The sequence below is a fragment of the Drosophila arizonae genome, chromosome 2 (assembly GCF_054131065.1).
Source record: "Drosophila arizonae isolate 15081-1271.41 chromosome 2, UAZ_ARI_1.0, whole genome shotgun sequence".
Taxonomy (NCBI): Eukaryota; Metazoa; Arthropoda; class Insecta; order Diptera; family Drosophilidae; genus Drosophila; species Drosophila arizonae.
The window spans coordinates 31,127,877-31,140,911 of record NC_142922.1 but is presented as its reverse complement, the minus strand read 5'-3'; the positions used below and the strand labels follow the sequence as shown (position 1 = coordinate 31,140,911).

At 37.0% G+C, this 13,035-nt stretch overlaps 1 protein-coding gene and 1 long non-coding RNA gene across 11 annotated transcripts in view; one reads left to right on the top strand and one right to left on the bottom strand.

Annotated features, from left to right (window-relative positions):
* Positions 1–5,102: 5,102 nt before the first annotated feature.
* Positions 5,103–13,035, top strand: part of Gyc88E (Guanylyl cyclase at 88E) — a 53,548-nt gene continuing 45,615 nt past the window's right edge. For 3 of the 10 annotated variants that reach the window (XM_089462709.1, XM_089462710.1, XM_089462702.1), the window contains exons 1-2: positions 5,113–5,392; positions 6,568–6,984. The gene's annotated coding sequence lies outside the window, so the exon portion shown is untranslated. Of the gene's footprint in view, positions 5,408–6,567; positions 6,985–13,035 lie in introns of all 10 variants that reach the window. The other 7 variants (XM_089462708.1, XM_089462707.1, XM_089462711.1 and 4 more) reach the window with 7 other exon arrangements.
* Positions 11,901–12,946, bottom strand: LOC149270882 (uncharacterized). Its single transcript, XR_016271100.1, has 3 exons — positions 12,748–12,946; positions 12,159–12,688; positions 11,901–12,043 (listed from the first exon to the last, which is right to left on the bottom strand). It is a non-coding gene; the product is annotated as an uncharacterized LOC149270882 (long non-coding RNA).

Genomic DNA, 13,035 nt, shown 5'->3' with positions numbered 1-13,035 from the left:
GAATAGCTGAGTTGATTTAGCCCTGTCCGTCCGTCCGTCCGCCTGTCCGTCTGTCAGTATGTTTGAACGAGTCGATTTCAGAAGATACAAGAGCTAGAGTCCCCAATCTTTTTTGCAAAATGTCCGTGTATACCACGCGGATATCGAGTTTTGCTTGAAAAATCGATAACTACTCCCGATATTTTTATCGATAAAAACCTTATCGAAAATCAGTTATAAAACTATATCTCCTACAACTTTACATCTAAAGTCTCCAAATTTTTAATGTAGATTTATATGCAATTTATACAATTTCGGGTTTTGTTAAAATTTACCGCCCACCTTTATATCCCTCACCCTCATCCTAAGCTTTGTAAAAGGCGTATTTCAAATACTAGAGACCAATGCATGCATATCCATGTTATAATCATAATCTAAAAGTTTCATGAAGATCGTATGTACACAAGAAAAGTTATTAAACAATTAAGTTCTCATAGTAAGCACACACTGCAGCCCATGCGTGTTTAGGCGTGGGTGCTTGTGTGCGTGTATGTGTGTGTGTGTGCGTGTGTATATTTGTGTGTGTGTGCGTGTGTCTTGTGTAAGTAGAAAGACGCGAAAAATGATTGAAATAGCTATCGTTCGAAGGGTTCAGGGGATCTCGCAGTCGAGCAGTCTCGACTAGAGCTTTCCTACTTGTTTTTATTTGTTGCATATTCCATTCTTAGGCTCTACCAGCACTTAATCAATATGCAAAAACAATTCGTCAGCTGTGACACACAGTTGGCATCGTGCTCAGTCATCATTAAAGGGCATCATTCAATTTGTTGCTCTGCCTACAACCTGAAGCCAGCTCGAGCCTCAGCATCAACCTCTGCCCCACAGCGCAGCCAACTGACATTCTGTTTGCTAGACAAGGTCAAATGGCATTTATGTTTTATTATTTTTCTAGCGCCCGTCTCCCTTCTATTTCATGCTCAACTGCTTCTTGACCATGTTTTTCCTTGTCTGCCCTTAATGTGTATGTGTGTGTGTGCTCGTGTGTGAGTGTGTGCTTGCCTAGGCATTCGATAACAGACACAACAAATCTCAGTCTACAGACGCAAGTTGCTGGACCATCATGGCCAGCTTACATGCATTTTCAGTTGCACTTTTAGTTTTAGTTTTTATTTTGGTTTTAGTTTTTGGTTTTTCAATTACCGCTTAGCTCAATTTTGCAGATTACCCCCAATGTTGGCAGCTGGCTGGATATGTTGGAAAATGTTAGTGGTTATTGCAGACATTAAAACGCTCCACAAATACACACGCACACACACGTAACCATTAGCGGTACATGCAGCTGGGCTATGGAATATGTTTGACGCTATAGATTGGTCACCCAAGCATGAGCAAATTGCCAAAATATAATCTTTGACCGCAATTCATTTCAAAGCTGTGCTCACAAGTCGACAATGGCAGCAGATGACGTTAAATTGCTGAATATCTCTAACTGTACTAAAAATTCAACTGATATACGATTGCTAAAAGCTGTATTCTCAGTATTTACTAAAAATATTATATACAACAAGTAAGAATGCTTTAGGCGAGACTGCCCGACTCCAAGAAATCCTGAACCCTTGAAGGATTTTCTATTTACACAAGATGTTGCACATACACACACTCACTCTAGCTCACACTCTATTGATAATACATATATTGAAAATGTGTATGCGATGGAATCAGAAATTAAGACACACTATACAGAAGTCCGAGCCCTAAAGTGAACTATAGAGCATCTAACAATTGCCAAAGACTGGGATTTGCAAAGTGTGGAGGAAGCACGTGCTCCAAGCACTACTGCAGAGGTGGTAATCTCACCAAGGCATGAGTACATGCTGAAACTCCGTGTCGAGGAAGAGGATGCCATCCTAAAATGTCGCCAGGTGCTGCGGCGTATAAAATCCGCTGTCGCTAGGCAAAAAACATCAGTCTGCATGTTAAAAGCGGGGTATCCGACCTAGACGAACTGCTAAATATTCTAGGACACTGTAGGAACTCCTGGAAGAAGCTGGAGGCTGAAGCAACCAAGCAGAAGCAATTAGAACCAGCAGCAGAGAGGCACGGATCTTGGAAACGGTGGAAACACCTACCATTCAAAAGAGACAGGCCCCTAGCCCCTTAGAGTCAGATAAAAACTTTGCAAGGGACAACAGAATCTGTGGCAAAAAGTCACCAGAAAAGGGGCTTCGCAACAAAGAGCGGATAAAACTACTTCGGCACCCGTAGAGAAGCCGAAAGTAGCAGCGAAACCAATAAGAAAAGAGAAAAAAAATCTCGCTCAAAGCTACGTAGATGTTTTAAAAAACATACGCAGCAAAATCCAACAGGACGAAAAGACAAATGTGAGAGGCATAAGGAAATCCGATCTGGGGCACTCCTTGTAGAGCTGAGCAAAGAGGAAAAGTTACAACCGGAGCTGGTTGAAAAACGGTAGCCGAGTTAAAGCCTACAGCAACAGTGGAGATCCGAGATCTCGACTCACTAACTGTTGAGTCTGAGGTGGCTGAGGCAGTGCGACAAGTTCTTGATAATGCATAAGAGGACTTATGCATAAAAGTCACTGCCCTGAACAGTCGAGAGCAAGTAAGGGCTTTCGTAACTTTAGAAAGCCAATTAGCGGCGATGTTGCTAAGCTCAAACATCAAAATAGGGTTTTTTCAGGATTAGGCCCAGAATGTGTCAACCCATCCGCAGGTGCTACCGATGCTTTGGGGTCGGTCACCTGCAGACCAACTGCACAGGACCAGACCGAAGTACCGGTGGCATCTGCATTAAATGCGGTGAAGCAGGCCACAAGATGAAAAACTGCAAAAAACCAATAAAATGCTGCATTTGCGTTGATGCAGGGCGTACTTCTGTTGATCATATACCGGGATCGCAGAAATGCCCAAGCACACGACAAACTACAGCTAAATGTTGAAAATTCTCCAAGGTAATCTATCCCGGAGCAAAACTGCATATGCACTTTTGACACAGGTCGTAGCGGAACTTGCTATAGATGTAGTGATCATCAATGAACAATATAAGCGAAAAGGAGTCTGGTTAGAGGACGACACCAAGACTGCTGCCATATGGATACCCAGTAGCAACCGACAGCTGCTACTAGAAAGCTAGCTAGGAAACTGCTACGTCTACACACACTTCAGTTGCTACCTAACCCCTAGCGACGACATAAACACCTTCCAAAATAAATTGGACGAAATTGAGGATCTGCTCGTGGATCGACGGCAGCCCTTCATTGTGGCAGGCGATCTGAATGCACGAGCAGTAGATTGGGGAATGCCATCGACTAACTCTAGAGGACGGAAAATTATGAATATGGTCGCTAGGTCCGGGTTAGTGATAGTAAATAGCAGAGAATTGTGATAGTAATAGCAGAGTTACCTTCCATAGGCCAGGATGTGAAGACAGAATACGTGACGGAACCTATGGATCGGAGCACATTGTAGATCTGATAATGGACTGGAATATACTCGATGACCAGAACACCAATCGGCAGAACTTCCCATCGTGTCCAAGAAAGACTTCCCACAGATGGGATGTAAGTAAGGTGGATAAGGACAAATTACTAGCTGAATTAGATAGACAAGTAAGACAGTTCGACGCATGAGCGAGCACCTGTATTATTATATTACAGATACTCGTTAATAAATAAATTTGCCTATCTCGAAATTTTGTGGTCCCAGCTGTAAAATTAAGAAGGATATAAATTTTGAATGAGTGTTAATATATATTTATATTTATTTAAAATTCCAGAGAGTGTTATCAAGGTCAAACCGATTTACTCAAGGTGCAGCTAACATATTTAAGTATGCTCATATATATTAAATTAAATTAATTTAAATGAGCTTGCTTCTAAATTCCCGTATTAAAATGATTTTTGGTTACACTAAATATGGTTATTTATAGGTTCAAGAGGGACTTTCATGTGTCAAGCTTATCTTACGTTGGTCTATTTTAGAGACCACTTCACAATTGGGTCAGTTTTGCCATTGCCACGACATTAAGAGCTTCATTAAAAACTTTGGCATAATTCATTAGTGTCCCAGAGGCACGTGAACTTGAGGCCGTTGGCAAAGTCAAGTGCTGCTGCCTAGGTGACTAATTTCATTCACAGCCAACCAAATATCGCACGACAATAAAGATAATAACCCAATGTGGTGGCAGCAAAAAAAGCCGTAAGAAACAGAAGAGGCTAATGGCTGACGGAATAGTCGACTGCGAAATACCCTATAAACACTTATAGTTATTTCATATATTATTATACAGTATATTTAATTGATTGTTTATTGTGTATCAATTATAATATTTAAATATGCAAAATTTGTCCTAATTTAATTAATTTAATTTTAATTTATTTTAATATAATATTAAATAAACAACATTTTCAATTTAAATTTTGAATTTCGAATATTTATATATTATTATTTGCTCTATCATTAATCTTCTATACACATTGTTTTGACTGTTTCCAGGGTATGTAAATAGCGAACGTGAGCTCTACACCCGAAAAGAGGCGCCAACTTGCAAGGCGTTGATAGCGGACGTTGTCATTATGAATTGTTGCCTACTTATCGGCGCATGCGTCAGCTAGAATTGTTACGGACTCTGGGGCCGTGAGGCATATGCAACATGCTGAACCTTGTAGCTTATTGTTGATGGTTGTCCGCTGTTTGAGCAGCAATAGCAACAGCAACAGCAACAGCAACAGCAACAGCAACAGCAAAGCAGTAGCAGCAGCTGACGACGATTTCGAATTTCGAATATACTCGATTTCGAATGTTCGAAGACTGTTATCACCAAACAGGGTACCTTGCCTATGTGTGTGTGATGCTTTGAGTAACAGCAACAGCAGCAGCTGACGGCGATTTCGAGTTTCGAAACTTTTTTTGAATTTCGAAAACTGTTATCAACCAACAAGCGATATGTGTGGCTGTTTGTGTGTGTGTCCCACCTACAGCTACTGTTGTAAGCCAATGAACGTGTATCGCAATGGCAGCTGTACGTGTGAGCGTGCTTGCGGCTTTGCATGTGGCTGCCTGCGTGTGTGTGTGTGTGTGGAAATGCTGCTTCAGCCACAGCTTTTGCCAGATAAAAACCCATCAGTTGGCGGCTGTTGCACGTCGCGTGCGGTTCCTTTTTGCTCCTGGACTGCTGCTGTCTGCTTCTTCTTCATAGTTCTGTATGAGTTGCGTGCCGCTTCGTATTCAAAGTGCGTTTCGCTGTCTCATTTACTTTTTGAATAAGTCTACAAAAGAAATAAATAAAACGAACTACTCCATGCACCAGCTGTGGTCTAGGCAAGTGGCCAAGTTGTCATTTGCCAGTCGCAGTTCGCGGCGTAAGGTCATCCTCGCGCATTCTCCAACTCTTGGTAAAAGTGCTCTTGGTAAAAGTGATGTGACTTTAAATTAACTATAAAATAACTAAATGAAATAAGTTAACTTTTACTTTAAAACAATAAATAATTTTTTCATAATAATTAAAAATTTATCAATATATTTTAATTAATAATTAAGGTTTAAATTCAATAAACAATTAATGTAATAATACAAATAAAATAACTTTAAATGTGCTTTGAGAAAAAAGATCAAATATTTAGTATATTCAATGATGAAAATTACAATAAATTGCAGACTCCAAAATTCCGAGTACTTAATTAATTAAAATTCATGAATTTTCAAAATGTTATAAAACAGAACATTTAAATACCATTGATAGTATATAGAGAAAGTCACAAGATTATCAGAAATAACCTGAGAAATGAGAAAAACAAACAAATTAATGCATTTGATGTTTTGAAGCAATTTAATTTATTTAATACTTTTGTATACCTTTTCGAATGGATACTAAAAATACTTAAAGTTTAGCTTTATTAGAGAACTCATTAGAGTTGACCCCATAAAATTATTAAATATGATTTGTACTCCGTTTGGTAAATTCCATTTACCAAACTATTTTTCATTTTTAAATGATTAAACTGTGTCCCACACTTCTATTTAGATTACGGGGGTCAACTTAATTTTCATTTTAGTTATTCTATTTGACCTCGGGGTTCCGCATGATTATGCAATGAAGCTTAAGGGTTAGAGACATCAAAAACCACAATTATAATGCGATTGCCAGGCTCATAAAAATAACCAAAATAATTAAAATAACAAGTAAATACCTCAGCAGCCGATTCGGTTGGCTCATTTAAATTCATTACGAATTTTGGTAGCAGGTCCCCAGGATCTGAGCGCTGCCTACGAGGGGTGAACAGCATCAATTTTTCAGGCAATTTAATTGAAGAGCGCTCCAGAATTTTTGATTTAAGCTGCGTGGCAGCAGCAGTAGCAACAGCAGCGTCGTCATTAAACAGCAAATAAAAACGAGAATTTCTTTATATGGGTTGTGGAAACGTCGTTGGCTGAGATTTTGGTTTTAATTTTTTTCTTGTTCTTTATTCTTTTTCATTTTTATACAATTGTATCTCTGCGCTGAATAATTTGGGCATCGCCACGCCCACAAAAATTACAACGAAAAACACGTGCAAATTGCAAATAAAAGAAATGAATCAAAAGCAAAGCCAAAACGAAACGAAATACAATCAAATGAAATAAAATTGTATTTGCTTCGAAGCGTCGCTTTAATACATTTAGTAAACGAGCTCTTCACATACATACGTACATACCTACATATTGTTTATGACCATATCCTCCAATTGAACAGCGCCAAATCTGCTTTTCGTAATGGAAATCAAAGTACATAAAAATCAAATTAAGTGCCATAAATAAAACCATATAAACATAAATACAATTATATGCATCCTCGCGTGATCCGCGCGCGTTGCTCTCGCTCTCTGCGCTTTTAATTCTGCTCTACAAGCGTGCCGCATATTAAGTATTCAAAGTCCTTAAAACAGCAGCACCGTCATTTATAGTTGAGTGAACACTGTGTTTACCCGGACATCACATCAGCTGCTTGGTGAGTATTTGCGAGACATTTTGGGTGCTTTCCTTTATTTCGGATCTTTATTGCAAAAACCTAAATGAATTTTTTCTGCACACTGAGAGAAATAACGGTATCTATTAAAGTTTTAAGAGAGAGAATAAAATAATAGATTTAAGAGAGCAAAGGATTGCATTGATCTGCTACGTTATCAGTACAATCCTTTTCTGTCTCTTATAATTAACTACATGGCAGATTATCATTCTTTAGCTGGACAAAAGTATTTTGACATCTCAATTAATTATCATATTCCTCGTATCCCGTCTCCTGTTCGGAAAGTGTTTAGATGTTTATTTTTTCAAGTCATCTTTTAGTAAATAAATAACTGATAAATTAGACATACTGAGCGTAACAGCGTGACTTGACAAATTCCATGAAAATAGGAAAAGTTTATTTCAATGTGAGTTATTTAGTTCAAAAGATTTTATTTAAATTGTATCTTAACTATATTTGAACTTCATCTCTTGACGACATTCCAGTTAAGTCTCGAGGTCCCTTTAATTATTTATCGATAATGTTATAAATACATGTCGATAGCTAACTCTGAGCATAGGGGATATTCCTATCTACTACTACATAAGTTAATTGAATCGAGACTGCAGAACGGTCTATATTTCATTTTTTTTATTCAATGCGGTTTGAATTGAGTTTTTAAAATGTAAACAATCTGTATCTAAAGTTTTATTTTATTAATATTTAAAATAAGCATTTAAATATCAATAAATATTGTAATGCTCTCTGTCACCTCTCCTGAGTTTTATGGGGCTGGCTTCTCTGATATGTGTATACATATTGTTTAGGTATGGAAGGGCAGGGTTCCTTCAACGCCACCTGATGTAGCTACATAATACATTTGCATATATAAACAGGTCAAGCATTCCCTCAGATGTTTGCTATAAAAACGACAAAATTATTTACGGAACGACAACCACATTTCTCAGATCGCAAATATTGTTAATTTGTCTGCTGCAAATTTGCTAAATACACATATCAGATATATTCAGATATAAATAATATGATTATTTACTCATATAGATACGTTTCATTTCTTATTATTTTTGTATGTATCTAAAACTGAAATATTTAACCTCAGAAATAACGAGAACAATCTTCTTTATGAAATCTCCATATAATTATTTTCTTATATGGGACACTTTATTTTTTTAATCAATTTATGGTATACAAAAGTGTTGTGTTTTACATTTTTTTAAATTTAAGAGTACAGGACATATTATCCTTTTCTACTTAAACATAATATTTTATACCATGGAAATTGATTTCTTAGAGTTTAACATAAGCACGGTAGGAAAACTTATATAAATCCCTAAACATGGGGAACCTAAAAATCTATTTATAAAGTTAGAAGGCAGCTTATCTATTCTAGTTGATGCTAGTTCTACCTTTGGTTTAATAAGTATGTAACTCCGGAGGGGAGTCATATTTCTATATACAAACTATATTTTGTAGGGTTTTCGAAAATATATCGATATTATTTTGCTTAAAAGTTATATTTATATCGGGATATTTTGTGCGATTTTTTCAATCAATCTGTGATAAGTAAACCAAGCGCAAAATTAAAAAAGATATAATATGGTGAAAACGAATAATAAATGGAACAGCCAAATATAATATGTGGCTTAAATTAATAAAAACATGTGGTAACAATTAAATATGGTGTCGCATATGAAAAACAAGCACTATGATGCTTACACTGTGCAGTACACTGTGCGGAAACAAAGGAGCTTGTGATGTACCGCAGCTTGCCGCAAACATCTAGGGAAAGCAAACTAATCATTTTTTGGATTTCTCATAAGGCCTGGTAGCTCAGTGCCTTCGGAGCGACTTGCTTCGGCATTAAAATGTGTTGTCAGCGACAAACGAAGTCGAATGACGGATATTCATAACACATCGCGCGTTTTTTTTTAATCTTTGAGCTCCGAATACTGGAGTAAAGCGGTTTTTATCATTTTAACAAATAATACTAATTCTTAAAAAAATCGAAAAACATTGATATATCAATATTTTAAAAATTTTCAATAAAAAAAAAATTCGACAGTCCTTATATTTTGTATATCAATCAGAATTTATTTTCAAGCCATATTTAATATGATTCAATTTTATTTTCTAGTCAACGAAATAGGCTTTGCTTGTTTTGCACCTTAGCATATACATTTATTATTCACAGATCCTCTTTGGTTGGCAGCCCAATTTTATATTACTGTTGAATTCCGTGATAAGCTTTCATATATTTATATATATAAATGTATACAAAATTCAGCATGGCCTGCCGGAAGAAGCCTTTCGTCCTTTGTTTCACCCACTTACATTCCTCCAAAGGCCGTAGAAAAAAAAGGAAGGAAAACCGTATGAAACTTTCAACGCATTTTTTATTATTTGTTTCTCGTTTTCTATTTTTTGTGCTTTGCTTTTGATTTTATTATATGTATCCCTTTTTTGTTGGCGTTATTTGTTTTGTTTTGCTTTGCTTTGTTGCTGCGGCTTTTTCGGAATTCCAATGCCTCAACGCCTTCAGCGGTAGAGACAATAAAACTGAAAGGACATCGCAGATCCTCATTTGCATAACTCGCCCGATGCAAAGCCACGCGAACAAATTGTGCAAACTGTCGAAATCATTCTGTGAATCGCACTTTAAACACCAAAAGTCTGTGTGGCAAGCGTGCCTGTTGAGCACGGCAAAAACCGCTGTCTGATTGCGGCCTTTATGCGTTTTTCATTTTGATTTTATGCTGCATTCTTTTATGCTCGGTGCATAAAACTATTTATGAAATGCCACACACTTATTGCCAATGCTCTGGGTCGCTTTTATGGCTGATAGATGGCCCGGCTTTAAGCTGTCCAAGATTTTGTTTTATGCGTAGAGCCATGTAAAACTTCGTCCAGGGGCCTCATAAAAGTTAAAGTGGTTTATTTAGGAGCAAATGCGAGACAAAAAAAAAAAAATAAATAAATAAAATTCAATCTGCCAACGGCACCCGTGACGTTCAATATTAATCAATGGACCCGCAGATAAATCACAGTTCTGCTCATTGCGCAGCTAACGACTCGATTGTTGGCTGCAAAAAAAAAATGTCGAGCTCTTAAGAAGAGACAGCGCTGTGGCTGTATTTGTTTTCAAATATTTCAGTTGAATGTTATTTAATGGGACTATTGCAGGTGCTTCAGTATTTAGTGGAGATAATATGTAGCTTCTTCAAGCATATTTTATTGTATACTTACCCAAAGAGACAACGCTGCGTATACGCAATGTGCTTACCAATATATAGTCCTGACAGATGTGCGAACACCAGGCTTTTCAGTAAGCATCTGACTTAAAGCTAATTATATTTTCTTTAATCTTTAATCTTTAATTGAAGTCATCAATATCATTTCAAATATTGATGACATGTGGTCAATTAAAAGAAAATTTCGAATAGACTATATATACATACATATGTACATAAATAGATAAATAGTAAATCGACCATTTCATTTCTATTATCAAAATAGGCTTAAAACGAATATTCATATTCTTTATTATTATCGTTAAGATTCAAATTATAATTAGAAAATAAGAAATAAATTTATTGCAAAATTTTAGTTTTCAGTTAAGGACATCGAGTTTCATTTTATGTATCAATCACAAAGCAGATGAAATTACTGAGAATAAGAGCACTCGAAGAATATCATTGTAAGCAGGTAAAAGCCTTATATTACAAGTTTTTTATATGCAAGTTTTTTCTGTGGCCAGACTTGATTCCATAATCATGTTTATCTGCATTTCAAATAATGCTGACACTTTTCTAACCAATTTCGCCGTCTGTTGACGGCCTACACAGTTGAATGTGTCAAAGGTAAAATTGGAAAATTGTGCGAAAAGTGAAAACAAAATTTTCAATGAGAAAATACCAGTAGGCATTTTATCAAGCGGCAGCAGCAAAAGACAAACACTTGCCACCTGTTGCCAACGCAAGGTGAGGTCGAAGGGCCATGTCAGGTGCTTAACGGCTCGTCGAACTATAAAGTGCCAACACACACACACACTCACACTCACACACACACACACACACTCACAGTCACAGGCAAAAAAGGGGAACTCTCATGAACTACTAAAGTTGATAAACACAAAAACGGAAAAGAAACGAGTGCTTGGGCTCAATCGACTACATAACTCTTGCCCATGATACATGCATAGTTAGCTGTGTTTATTAAAGACCGCATAATGAACAAATAAAATAATTCATAGGCAATCAAATCAAATCTGTTGAGGAGCCAATAGTGAGTCAATCAAATAATCAATGAAATTAATCAATCAAATCAAATAATTTAGACGTTTATCCGTAGAGGAGGTCAATAGTGAAGCACTTGATTGATTTTGTGAGTCTCCCAGACATTGTAGAGCCCAATATGCCGCATTGACTTTGTGAACGGGTATAGTAATTTGATGGAGTCAGCTTGAAAATTGAATTCCTTACAGAAGCTTTTCCATGCGATTTTCAAGCGATTGTGTATGTGTGTGTGCGAGTGGCTGTTAAATTTAATGTTGCCTACAAGCAATTTGCATGCATATGGCCGAGTCCTTATCATTATAAACTACAGAAGGGGTAAAAAAGAGGTCTGTACGCCGTTTCAACAGGTCCTGCCACGGTCCTAACGAGAATGGTCCTACGTGCTCGGGTGCTCGCCGAGAGAGGCAGCATCGTAATTTGTATACCTAATGCTGCGGTCGGAACCTGTTTCATATTACCTTATGAGGCACTTACAGGAATATAAAAATAAAAAAAAAACTGAACCAAATATACAATTTTATGTGGAGTTTTGTTTATTTTTAGACAACAATTATATTGATAAGGTTAGTACGATAATTGGCTCTGACTGCAGCCGTGACCCCCATGATAAGCCATCGAAACAGCAACCAATACAACTTTTTGTCCATCTGTTTCAGTCAACCTCCCCATCTCCCGCTCTGCCCGCATGCCGTTGCATTAATTGTGTCCAATTATCTAGTTGCCGGATACACACGCTCCAACAGGGCCAACTGGCTTAGCGGTATCATATACGCAATGGATATAAGAATTCAAAGATACGCAATTATTATGTTTTATTAATTAAATTTTTTATGTAAATAGTATTATGAGAATTATTTTGAATACCTGTTTATTCTTTATGATGATTATTATATTATTTATGATGATTAAAAAGATGTTTACACTACTCAAATTTTTATACTTAACCAACCAGGCACTCTTAAGCGCACATGAGGTATATGAGAGTCGTGTATATCTTTAAAAAAAGTACTTCAGCTATTTCGTTTTGTGTTTGCATTCCACTTGCCATCTATTTGGTTTGTCGTTCGCCTCGTCGCTCGCTTTGTTTTGGTTGCCTCTTCGTCGTTGCGCCGTTTATTAAGTTAATCACTCGCTGTTGCCGTTGTTGTTGCTGTTGCTGTTGCTGTTGATGTTGCTGGCTTTGCTGTATCTGCTGATAAGCAATATTACACTGCGCTGTGATTATCATCAATTATTGACAGTTGATTAAAGTTTCGCTTTGGTGCGCTTTGTCTGTCTGCGGGGGAATATTGTACCAAGGCAGGAACAGCACGTCCTGCTGGTAATTGAGTAAGCGTTCCGTTTGGCATAGAACGAGGGTGATTCTACGGCCTTACAACAAAGTTGGTCCATACCTAAATGGGAGTTTAAACTAAAGCGAGCACATCGAATGGCATTGGTTAACGTCTTTTACTTTTAGGAAGCACTTTAGCCATCTAGAGGGAAGCACGATGGGTTAAATATATTTTGTGGGATTACAGAAAATGTCTCTCAATTCACTAGTCTCGATTTATCCAAATCAATAATATGTTTTGTCTTGAAATATAAGAAAATTAAATTTTCTGCTATAAAAATTCAAGGTCTTTAAATGAAAAGTTTATTTATATCACTCACTATTTTTAACTGTGTACTGAGGCATAGCTGACTAGGCGGGTAAATAAAACGATTCCATGATGTGGAGATACATTTTCTCTACAGTGGG